The sequence below is a fragment of the Canis lupus genome, chromosome 36 (assembly GCF_003254725.2).
Source record: "Canis lupus dingo isolate Sandy chromosome 36, ASM325472v2, whole genome shotgun sequence".
NCBI lineage: Eukaryota > Metazoa > Chordata > Mammalia > Carnivora > Canidae > Canis > Canis lupus.
In genome coordinates this window covers 20,614,700-20,627,689 of record NC_064278.1, presented here as the reverse complement: position 1 = coordinate 20,627,689, position 12,990 = coordinate 20,614,700, and positions in this window count along the sequence as shown.

The following is a 12,990-nucleotide window of genomic DNA, read 5'->3' as shown; positions in this document are numbered from 1 at the left end:
AGCTAGGGTTGAAGCAACCACAAACTTCCAAGATGATGAGATGATGAAACTACAGAGAGAGCCCACCGATTCCTGGCAAAGACCCGCTGATTGGCCTCCCTTAGACAGTCAGTAAGCTAGGGGCAGGGCACCTTGACTGACAGTCCCATCGCGGTTGCGTGCAGTGCTGAAGGGTGATTCTCAAAAATAAAAGCAAGTTGCTATCACCAGAACAAGAAAGAAGAGAAGAAGAGTAGACAAAAGAGTAGCACTTATTATGCACAGTAACACCTGTTGCATTTTAATTAATAAATAATTTGGGTAGTTAACTTCCCCCATCCTTCCCAATATCATCCTTCCCCATCATATTTTATGGTCCATGAGGAGAGATGACATATATTATTTGGTCTCTTAATCCACATGATTAGCACGGTATACAGCAACTACAAACACCCACTGAATTTTTGTTGAATATTGTTGACAAAAAGAAATGCCAAGGGTCTGTGGGATGCTGCATAGACTATCTGTATTACTTTATTCTAATAACACATACTGTCAGATGAATTACATATTAAAGTAGTGATTATTCTTTCCAAGTTTTCCGATTACGAGTATTGTATTTTAAAAGAAAAGCACCTCTCAAAACTTCTAGACCGTGGCAGGATCCCACGATCTTCTCTTCATGTTGCCCAAATGACTAAGAGTGTACAATTACCTGATGCAAAGAACCAGTCGGCAATTTGAATTTTCACTATGCGTTCAGGATGTCACAGCCTATGGACCTCTGCAGGCAGGATGTGATAAAGCAACATTTAAGACTGGTCTAATTCTATAAAAACTCCTCGCCCTCCCAAGGAATCAGTCCTTCTCCCCACTCCTCTCTATGCCACTTTTCCCAGGTCTTAACAACTTGTGTCAGTTAATTTGTTTATGTCCCTGCCTCTACAGCTAAACTATGAGCCGTGTAACAGAAGAATGTCAGATTCATCTTTGTATCCTCAGGACCTATCACGGAACTGGACAAATAGGAAATATTTATGAAATGTTTATTGCATCCAAATGACCATCAAGAAAAATAAAAGGCTTTAACAAAGAAATATAATGAGTTCATAGAATTACCAATCCAGACTCTAAAGAGAGATTTCATCTTCGTTTAAAATAAGACCATAAACAATAAAAATAAAAATAAATAAATAAAATAAAATAAGAAGACCAAAAAAATCAAAGAAAAGAAGGAAAAGATGGTGGGAGGGAGAGAGAGGGGGAGAGAAAAAGGAAGGAAGGAAGGAAGGGAAGCTTTAGTTCTTCAAGTTGTAGAGAAATTTTAAGTTATTTTTCAAGTGAACCCACTCACAGACTGGCCAGAGAGGTATAATGTCTCTAAATCAGATGATGACAAAAGGAACAACGAAGAATTCAGAAACTATCCTCTCTAAAATTTCCATTTGTTTCTATCAATCAAGAAGAATTTTAATAAGCAAGTTTCAGAAGGAGTCACTAATTCCTCACAGACGTCAGAAATTTAGTTTCACTTTTCAGAAGCAGTTCGTGGCCATGCTTGCAAAATCAAAACTGTAATTCATCTCTAGACAATACCTAATTATTACTGATTACTAAGAAATAAGTCAACAAAGATATTTTCCTGTTTACATTCTTATCAGACTGTATCAGGACCATCTGTTTTCAAGTTTGTTGTTGCTGGGGGTTTTTTTATCCCAAGGGATAAATACTCCACATTGTTCTCCAAATATATGCATGCAAAAATGCCTCTTGCTGCACAGCTGCAATGTTCACTGAAACATTTGGGTAGGGGAAACACACTCACACACACACACACACACACACACACATTCTTCTGGGAAAGAAAATGAAAAGAAAATTTGGCATCTTACTGGATTTACTCTACCTTTAACTGAAGGATATATTGGGGCCTGTCCCATCGCCTGTGTATGGGTGACTATCGACTTTGCTAAAAGTATTTATGTATGTAGCTTTATGACATTAAAGTAACTCCAACCTAGGAAACATAATAAAAGACTATGACGTGAGAAAGATTCTGCAATTTTAAAACAAATAATATGTGACCTCTTTGTTCCATTATTCATCAGCCCTACTGTCCTATTATACACACAATAAGTTTTTCTTCTTTAAAGAGAGGTGAATTGTTCCATTGCCAAAGAAGCAAGGGTAGGAGATTCAAGTTGTGGTATTGACAGAGCTGCTACATGGCTTTGGGCAAGCAATTAACCTTTGGGTGTCTCAGTTACTTCACCTGTAAAATAGGGATAAGGGTTTTAGCACAGGTGTGACACCTGGACTAAGTAGTATAATTATCATTATTGATGAGAAAATAATGCTGATCACCGATTTCACATCTCATGCTAACACGCCCCCCCCCCCCAGTCATTTCTATCTCCTCTGCATTGAATCATTTTTTAAAGAAGACTTAAAAAAAAAAAAAAAAGGACAACAAAATGTGGAGGTTGGGACAATGGCCCATATTCAGGTAGGCATGTATCCATCAAGGTGGATTATCCTTTGATCCTTTACATTTGTCCCTTAGATATTTTCTAACCTTAGACTAAATACGCAAACTACAAAAATACGAGGAAACTGGTCAAGACTCCTATTCAACAGGTAACCTGCGCTTCGGCAAAATGCTTTCTGGTTCATTGGTAGGTGACATCCTGAAGGTACTGTAGCGCGCAGCTTCCAACCGTGGAATTTAGGGGGATTGAAGTCAAGGACAAATGCACCCCGAAGACACGGCTCATACACCCTCCAACAGGCTCTACTTGCAAGAACCCCAGCCCAAAGAGGGAGAGAGCAGGACAGACGACAGGGGTACCTGGGAAGCCAGCTTCCTAAGAAGGAGAGGGAGCATGGGAGCGGGGTACAGGGGGGTGTCCTTACACAAGGGCACAGATGGCGACCCAGAGTCGATGGGAGGGAAGCGGAGGCAGACAACGGTGGGGATTCCCTCTGTGCTCATCCAGGACCTGCTCTCACTAGGTGTCTCTGCTTTAACAGAAATGACCTTTGCACGGTGGCAAAAGTGGCCAAGTGGCCGGGAACCAGAGGGAAGCATTCAAAATACGGACCGTGTTCCAAAGATCCGTACTCCGCGTCGTCCCCTCTGCGTCCCTCTGTGCAAACGCGTGCTGTTTGCGGGTCCAAGATGCACCCCCGCCCCCTCCCGCCCCGGCTTGTGCCGCTTGGGGATTGCCTCCCTGCAGAGAACCCCCTCCTCCCGAACTGGGGAGACGCCTGGGCAGGAAGCGGCCTCCGCAGCCCTGCGCACCGGGCCGGGGCTCGAGGCCTCGCGCCGCAGCCCCCCGGGGCGCGCACCCGCCACCCGCCACCCGCCACCCGCACCCCAACCACGAGCACTGCGTGCAGGACCGGAACCGCCACTTCTCGTGCCCGACGCCGTCAGACTGGACGAGCAATAATCCCTTCCCGATGAGCATTCACGTCGCCGGGCCGCGCCCGAAGGTCACCCCCCCCCGCCCCCCTCCCGCCCCCCTCCCGCCCCCGGCGGCCGCGGGGGGCGCGGGGAGCGCGGCCGGGCGGGGCGGCGGGAGCGCGAACTTCCCGGGGCGGCCGCTAGAGGGAGCCCCGCCGCCTCGGCCGCGTCCTCCTCGGGGCTGCGCTCCCCGCGGCTCTAATTGCTCCTGGAGCCCCTGCACGGACGCAGGAGGCACTGCGGGCTGGGCCAGCGCGTGCTGGGAGGGGGGAAACACACAAAAAAACCCTCAACCTACAGATATTATTTAGACTGCTTTAAAACAACAGCCCGTCTAGTTCTTCTAGGTCCGACCCTGGGTAAGAAAAAACATAACCTGTATTCGTGGATCCTAAGTTCAAGTTCGAGACCTTCTGCAGCAGGACGGGAGCCCCGCGGCCGTGGGTTATGGGGAACGGCAGGTGCAGGGAGTGGAATGCAAAAAAAGAAATGCACCTAGCCTTAGCACCCCAGCCGTTCTGCTTATAGGACTGAGTTATCCAGGAAATGCGGCAGGCCCTTCTATAGGAAATATCTTACTTTTTAAATTTTTTATTTTATTTTATTTTTTATTTTATTTTATTATTTTATTTTATTTTATGTTATTTTATTATTTTATTTTATTATTTTTGAAATATCCTACTTGATGGACTTTCTGAAAGCTGGCCCCCCTGGGCAGATGCATATAACTAAGGAAAAAATAGAGACGCACCAATCAGTGACAGGCAAGCCTTAAAATGTTGCCTCCTCGAAACACGTTATGTCCTAAGAAACGAGGCCTGGGTGGACCCCTCATAGATGGCAAAGCAAAAGGTGACACCTTTCTCTGTCTGCGTAATATAGTTCAGTGTAGCAGACCCGCTTGCTTGTTACAGTACAGTCAATGGGGTGTTTCATCTGGGATTCGGTGTAGTCTAGAGTCAAGGTGCAGCAGTTTTATTACAGAAATACAATTTTATTGGAGGCTGAAGATTTAATTTCCACCTTACGTAGAGAGCCATAAACGTCACGCCTCTTTTACATTTTGCATAGCACTTGATATATGTAATTTCTGGTCTAATTTTAGAGTTTGAAAAGGTGGAAGAGTCACAACACGTAGACTCAAATTCTCCAACATTTTAGCCGCAAATGCCATTGAAAGATGAGCAATTTTCGGTTTCTTCTGTCCTGGATTTGAAAGGATTCCTTCCCTCTGCTGATGGAATGCTGTACCGCATCCTTGATTAGGTAGGTAAACCCCAGAGCCCCCACAGAACACCTTCGTGCTGGAGCAGAGACTTTCTTTGTTTAAATTTGTCTACCAGGTGGTGCTCTACTTAAAAGCAAGGTGATCAGATGATAAGGATAGTTTGCTCTCTATTGTGCTTGGTATCTGTCCTGGCCACATGCTAACGTCCTTTCCGAAGGATGCATGTGGAATAAAAGGATTTGTACATGTGCTGAGAGGACTGAATGTGAAAGACATAATCGAACGATGGTAGCTGTGAAGCTGTATCAACGCTGAAACCCAAATCTGGGGAATTGTGTCTCTTTCCTCCCAACGGGCTCCTTGCAGGAAGCGCGCAGGCCGCCGAGGTGCAAGCGGCCCTTCCTTCCCGGTCCCCTTTGCGTGTCCTACCGCCTCTTCGCCACCAGGTGGCGCCCTTTGTTTATGGACATCTGTCCATTTCCTTTTTCTCCAAGATGCTACCAGATAAACAGGCTCCAGAGCTAAAATACTGTTGCAAACACGAAAATTTAACACCCACAGATAAAAAAAGTAAAGCTTTTTCAGGCAGTGGTATAATAAACCTTGCCTTAAGAGTCCTATTGCCGCTAGATTTAATAGCTCACACATTTTCCTATTTACAACTTCTGCACACCAAACAGCAGAAAATAACACGGCGGTGTGTGCCATAAACAGTGTTGCTGCAGGTCTATTTTATGTAGCCATCGTTTTTATAATCTCAAATGTTTAGCAACTGCAGTGAAAAAGCAAAAAAAAAAAAAAAATCACACACACACACAAAAAAAAGAAAGAAAACTATATGCTGTGAGCCTCAGTTTTCTTCAGACTTAAAAATAATACACCTCCCCGAGAAGAAAATGTTTTCCTTCAGACAAAAGAGAGTGGTAATTCAGCCGTAGGTGATAGAGGGCAATGTCACATTCTTAGTCAAACTCCTCTCTCTTCCATCTGAGATCCAGTTAAGGGTAAGTCAAAATCTTATCTTGCCTTTGGTTCTATTTAGGGGCTAATCAAAAAAATGAATACTATTCGCAATGGTCAATTCTTACATTGTTCAGCTATTTCAATATTCTTGTTTTAAGGAATTAATTAAAGATCTTCTCGCGAACAAAAGGCAGCAATATTTTTTAAAAAAATTAGAACTCTGATTTGCATGTGCAAATAGCTGTGGAATGAGCTCACCTAAACTAGTTTGCCAATGACCTCAACCTTGATCTGGAAAGATCATTTATTCACCAGTAAAGCATTCACATCCCCTCCACTAACTCTGTCTCGGATCTTTTCTCAAGGTAGATTACTAACTGTGACGTTGCAGGGTCTATTAATAACATATGCATTTACCAACACGGAGGAGTGACATATTTAACTAAAATGTCATTTCTGTTGCATTTTTTATTTTAATCAGGATTTTCTCCCTTTGTTTGATAGATAGATATGTATGTATCTAAAATTTTGCTTAAGCATCTGCCAAGCAGTGAGTGGAGGAGAATCTGCGGGTATGCATTGCTGAATTGGTCTCTGGACCTGAAAATCTGGCTTTTCTGTGGGCATCCACACTGGTTCTGCAATCAGCCATTGGAAGCTAAGTCGAAGGAGCCCTCATACAACAAAATGCTGGAACCACCATTTTGCTGTCCGCTCGCACACAATGAAATGGTGGCATAGAAAACAGTTAACACATTGTGCCCACGAGAGTTGTCTCTGGAAATATTCTACTCCCTGATCCAAATATCGAGCTGCTTTTTAAAATATTGTCACCAAGGGACTAAAGGTATTTTTTTTTCTTTACCATATAGAAACAGTGTGTGTGTGTGTGTGTGTGTGTGTGTGTGTGTGTGTGTGAAGTGCTTTTGAAAGAACCAGCCCTATACATTCAACCACATAGAAGGAACTGGTCGAAAATAAACACTCGGGCTCAGAGGCAGAGCACACCTAAATTAAAAGCACAGATCCTGAAATTTCTTCTCCAAGCTCCCGAGAGCCGTGTGCTGAATTTGGCCTTGATGGCTTCTTTCATTTCAGCATTCACTTTGTGCAGTTCAGAGTTTGGAAATTCAAGAGTTTTTTGTTTTGTTTTGTTTTTCCTCTTCTTCTCCCCCCCCCCCTTTTTTTTTTGGAAGTAAATGTCCTGCAGAAATTAAAAGCAAGCCTGCATTTGACCCTCACCTGGGAACCCCACACTCATTTTTTATAGGAGGTTTAAAAAATTGCAAAACAAAGCCCGATCGTCCCCTCCTCTTCCACTTCTTCGGCTCTTAGGTTTAGTCATTAAAAATGCTGCCTTGGCTCTCTTTAAGTGTGGAAATTCTCATTTTTCTGCAGGGCTTCAGACTCACATAGACTCCTTAGGGACATAGCGAGGAGCTAACCAACTGCACATGGGAAATGAGAATTTTCGTGGTCAGAAAAACTGCAGCGTTTAGTAATTTGCCACATGGAGCACAAGTCATGAGTGACTTTTTTTTTTTCTTTTAAACATAATGACTTTACTTGAGCCCTCAGTAGAGAGTTGTAGGTTCGAATTTGAGCACGTGAACACATTACAAGGTCTTAAAAATTTTAACTTGACTTCTTTTTATAAACATTTTCACTATTTTCAAGAGCATAATAAATAGGTTAGAACAGGACACCCTCCCTTCTCCCCCCACCCCCGACAGAATTATAAAAGGCTACTGTCTGTAAATGAGAAATAGCCCTGGAGGACCCACCAGCAGGTTATGCAGTATGTGACATAGACCACCAGGGGCTGAAATGAAACCACTAATACTTTTTTCATAGGATCATTAGCTAGAGTTAAACAAGGTGTCAATGTGAAAAGATGGGGAGGTTGACCTGGCTCATTATATTTGCATGCCTTCACTTTAATTATTTTTTGCATTAAAATTAAACACTAATATTCGATTTTATAATTTAAGCATGTTGTTGCCCAGATACAATACATTACTCTTTATATTTTTTAAACGATTCATAACACATAATTTTGTGATTACTATTTACGGCTGCTTTCCAATAGCTACTAACAATCTTGTGAAAAATGCAATTTAAATTTAAGGCTAAGGAGAGGTTGTCACGTTCTCCCTGTTGTGCTTTATGAGATAAAAATTATTTGATTTGATTTGAAATTTAGGTCTTAAAGTCTGCCTCCAGTCGAGATGAGTAGTAGGTCTAAGGCTCACGGAGCTGAGTTTGCACGAGCGTTTTTGACCTTGTGCTGAGAGTCTTTGGGAAGAATATGTTCTCTTTATAATAGCTGCTTTACGATTTCGGAGACATTGCTGGGCTTTTACATGCGCTAATATTAGTTGCCCCGTGTACTTTAAAATAAAGCCAATCCAATAAATTTAGAACTGTGGTTGAGAAATAAATGTCACGTTAGTGACTCCGAAGCAGATACCAGAAGAAGGAGTATGTAGATTGTTTAGACCAAAAATTAAGTTTCATGTTTTTAATTGGTGTCATATCCTGTCCCTGAGTCTACAGTGCTCATATCAAAGGCGCCCATATTAACCTGGAAAGGAAACCTGATAACAAGTCCTTTTATCCCCCAGGCTCAAACGTTTGTATGCCTAACCCTAATTTTTGTTGCCACACTTTCAGGCAAAGACAACAGGAAATAGTAAACATGGCAACACCATGAAAATAATTTTCTAATGTGCTGTTTTCCCCGTGTTCACAGTGAGTTGCACAAGCTGCAGAGGAAACTGTTGTATCATTAAACCCAGTGGGACGAAAAAGAGCCACCCTGCCAGCAAAATAGATACCCTCTTCATTTCATAAATCTTGTTTCCAACAAGACTAAAGCCAGGCATGGACTCTGCCTCTCACACCAGTGGCTTGAAAGTGTCGTACCACAGTAGTAGGTTCAAAGGGAACCAGGAGTATCCAACAACAACTTTGGGACAGGGATGCAATTATAACTGACCGCCAGATGTCTGGCCTGGCCGCGAGAATCCCCATCAAGACTGCAGATGGTCTTGAGACCTCTGCAACCAAACAGGGAGTCCCAATGAATGATACGCGGATAAACAACAATACCACAAATCATCAACCCGAACCCAAAAAGTTGCTGTGACTGATCAAGACTTCAGATGTCAAGTGTTGGCCAACTTCTCTCCCTCCCCAGCGCCTGTCTCCTCTTCCAAACAAAAAGCTTGTTAGTGGTTGAGGGCCCAGCAGGAAATGTTTTCACACCCAGTGCCAAATGCTAATCCTCCACTAAAGTCTTTAATATATTTAAATGTTTAGATTAAGGAGGCAGAAAGGATTCCACAATAGATATTCCTTTACCTGTAGAATATGGAGATTTCAAATAATTTGGTTGCATCTATATGACGTTTATTGGACTTCCTCCTCAATTAAGGATTACCTGAAAGGGGCACATTAAAATTCAAAGAGAAAGGGAATCCGTTTTAATGATCCTTTAAGCAGCTACCAGCATGAAACGTTTTGTTCCTTAAATACATGTTTCAGGGACAAAATATGAGTAAATCCTCTTAGTAGATTATACCACATTTCTTAAACCATCTAGATACACATTTCTTTATTTCTTCATTTTCACAGAGCCCACATTGTATCGGCTCGAAATACTTCTTTTTGTAGGACTAGACTTGATGTGCAGTCGTGATTCATAAACTGTTACAAATATCAAGCCATTCGCATCCAAATGTGGACAAAGGATTCTGGGAAAACCCAGTAACATTGTCTTAGTTTGTAAAATGGTTTAAATTTTTTGTTAACTTGATGGTATCGAATGCTAGCAAAAATAATAGAACTATATTCACCATATTTATTCTCTTAGCAAGTAGTGGTGGGTTTTTCAGTGCCATGAACCATTTTACAGTTTTCATAGTGTCTCTTACAGTAACTAAAAATATGCCTTTTCCAGCAAATGCCTTCTTAGGAAGTTTTGACAAAGGTGTTTAGACTTTCTAGTTCAGATATATTTCCCTCTTATGACATGCTTCCCTAGGGCTCCAGGGAACACTCCTGTGGTTGTCTGTCCCAAACCCATTTTGAAACTCAGATTTCTCAATAAAAATGTCGAAACTGGAGGCGCTTCAGAGTAGCTGCTGTGAACACAGAGCCCTTTCTGCACAGCCAGCCTGACCGTCTCTTCGGGCTCCATCAGAGACCTGCTTCATGCGGACACACAGAGCAGTTCTCCAAACAGAGAAGCGTCTTATGCCCTTTTCCGGAAACAACACTTCCAGAAATGTGCTGACCAAGAAGAAACAGCAGGGGTGAGAGAAGTGGCCAAAGCACTCACAACATCTTAACAAGCACTAATTAAATGTCTTTCTTAAAAATATGGCTTAAGAAAGCCAAATACAATAACTTCTTACAGATGGTTTTAGGAACTAACAAGACCCATAGGAAATGGCACAGTCATTAAGATTAGCGTCCCCAAAGTCTCCTACAACCATTAGTGACTGGAGGTGCTGTGCACTTTAGGAAGAAATGATGAGAATCTGTCTGAAGTGAAGGCCGGGGGGGGGCCCAACCCCATTTGTCTCTGAAGGGAACTTTGCATCTGTTTTGATGCATTACACAGTCTATTATTGAAACAGCTAGTCAATTGAATATAAAAAGAGTAGTAACAGCCTTGAAATCTATTTTTCTGATGGGGTACAAGGCTATCATGAAAAAGGACTGTGAACACCAAGAAGGCAGGCACCTCTAGTTCCAACACAGAATGGGCACTTGATAACTGCTCATTCATTTATTTATTAAACAAATATTCCTTTAGTGGTTACTCTGTGCCAGGCATGGGCTAAGTTGTGGAGCTAGAGTAAACCAGAAGACGGAGAAGACACCTACCTTTTAGAATATACAGCCTGTATGAAGATGTTTGTTAAAGGGATGGATGGATGGATGGATAAATGAATGATCCAATTGATTTCTAATAAGAGTGTTGCTCAGACACAATTCTGACTTCCCTTTAGGAGAAGAGCCTTGGGAACTGGGTTCATTCAAAGAAATAGAGCCGGATTCCCAAGAGACAGGGCTCAAGGCAAACCCAGTGGCAGTGATTAGCCTCAGCATGGGTTTGAAAATAGATGTTTCCATGGCAATCTTGAGTTTCAGATGAAGGAACCACTGGAGTTAAATGAAGTTTGAAGGATCTTAGAACCTGTTCAAGATTACTATTAGCACTAGCATTTTTTTAAAGATTTTATTTATTTATTCATTCATGAGAGACACAGAGAGAGAGGCAGAGACACAGGCAGAGGGAGAAGCAGGCTCCATGCAGGGAGCCCGACGCAGGACTCGATCCCGGGCCCCCAGTATCAGGCCCTGGGCTGAAGGCAGTGCTAAACCGCTGAGCCACTAGCATTCTTAATAGGATCTGAAGAAGTACTTCTGATAATAAGGGAAAATGTAGACCTAATAGTTAGAAAAAAAATTTTACCTTCGAAATATAACTAAAAGACCAAAAGGGAAGTATATGTCTGACTCTGATTAAGACAAGACCTTGTTTCTAGTTATTTGTATAATCCCCTTCTGGAAGATAAGTCTTACCCCGCCTCAAACTGCCTTTCACTCTGTCAGGCTTCTTGATCTCTCTTTTTTTGTTTTTTTTTTAAATTCCTGTTCCCATTTGCCATTATTCGACTGCTTAATGCTAATGTTCTGCATTAGCGTTGTCTATATCCATGATGTAAACTGGGGTGCAGCAGCGAAGTGACTGTTAGAACCAGTAAGACCAGAGGTCCTGGAGACCCTCACACCTGCTCTCTCCAGAGCAGCCGGCTGGGTGCTTTGGGAAGGTAGACCCTGTCACAGGAAGCATCAAGTAAAGCTTGTCGGTGGGAAACAATGAGTCTATCTAGCCAGGCCACTGGGGAGGTGGGGGGAGGGATTCAGGGGGAAGAAGTCCTGTCTGGATGTTTTCCATAAAAGAACTAGTTAACTGAATTTTCCTTTCCCAGCTGGTTGCTTTGCAGTATAATGAAAAGGAATTTCCAAGGGATGGGGCTGATGGCCCAGGACCTGACCCTATAGAAACACCTGTGCCATGTCACTCTGTTTATCAACATGATTTACCAACCAATACCACCACCACCCTTCACGAAAAAAAAAATCACCGCTGAAATCAATGGGAGAAAATAAACTTGCTTTGGATGTGGTGTGATTCATTTCATACTTTCACCAACAAACATTTACTAAGAAACTCTTCAGAGTCATTTGCTGACCAGCTAGCTCTATATGAGCACGTGGGTAGGGGAAAAAATGCTGCTAAAGAAGCTATTAAGGGAAAAAGTTAAAATTGTGGCATTACAGATAAAATATGCAGCTCTGGGCACAGAGACAGGGAAGAAGCTGGTGGCTACCACCCACAAGGTGATGGATGGCTGCAAGACCACACCGCATTCAGGTCCTCACACCCATTTTGTTACCTAATGGCCACCACAAATCTGTTAAGTAGGACTCATTATTGTCATTTTACAAATGAAGAAACTGAGGTTCATGGAGGGTCAGTAACATCTAGTAAATGGTGGCAGGACTATACTGCCTCTCTCATCTGGTCGACCTGTTCATATTTGAGGCCATTTAATATTTAAGTCAAAAATCTAAGTGACCGTCGGAGCACATGTGAGTGAGTATTTTTGAAAACAGGTCTGGAAAGCTCATTCAGGGAATCTTTGAAATGCATATTTAAATGCAACATTCACACCTATGGCCCAAAACGTAACATTTGATGAGCTCCAAATCTCATTCCTCGTGTTCCCTTTTACCTCAGACCTCTCCAAAGAGGTGCCACAGATGTAATGTTTCTGAGCCAAAAGGTTTTGCTCTTGAAGGCATTATGCTAAGTGAAAGAAGCCAGACAAAGAAAGACAAATACAGTCTCACTTATATGTGGAATCTTGAAACACCAGGCTCATGGAAACGGGTCAGATTTGTAGTTGCTGGGGGCGGGGGAGCATTAGGGGAAGGTGATCAAACGGTGCCAACTTCCAGTTATAGTAGTTCCTGGGGATGTGGTGTGCCCCACGATGGCTACGGCTAACAATGCTGTATGGCATATATGAGAATGGCTCAGGGAGTAGGTCTTAAAGGTTCTCACCACATGTGAGAACTCTGTGATCGGACGGGGACCCCCTGTTAGGGGATAAATAGGAACTAGTCTTACTGTGATAATCATTTTGCAATGCGCACAGGTATCGAATCCTTCTGTTGTACACCTTAAACATACACGATGCAATTATATGTCAATAAGACGGGAAGGAGGTGCCTTTTCCTCTCCCAGAGACCTATGGTCCTATGGCAGCTGTGA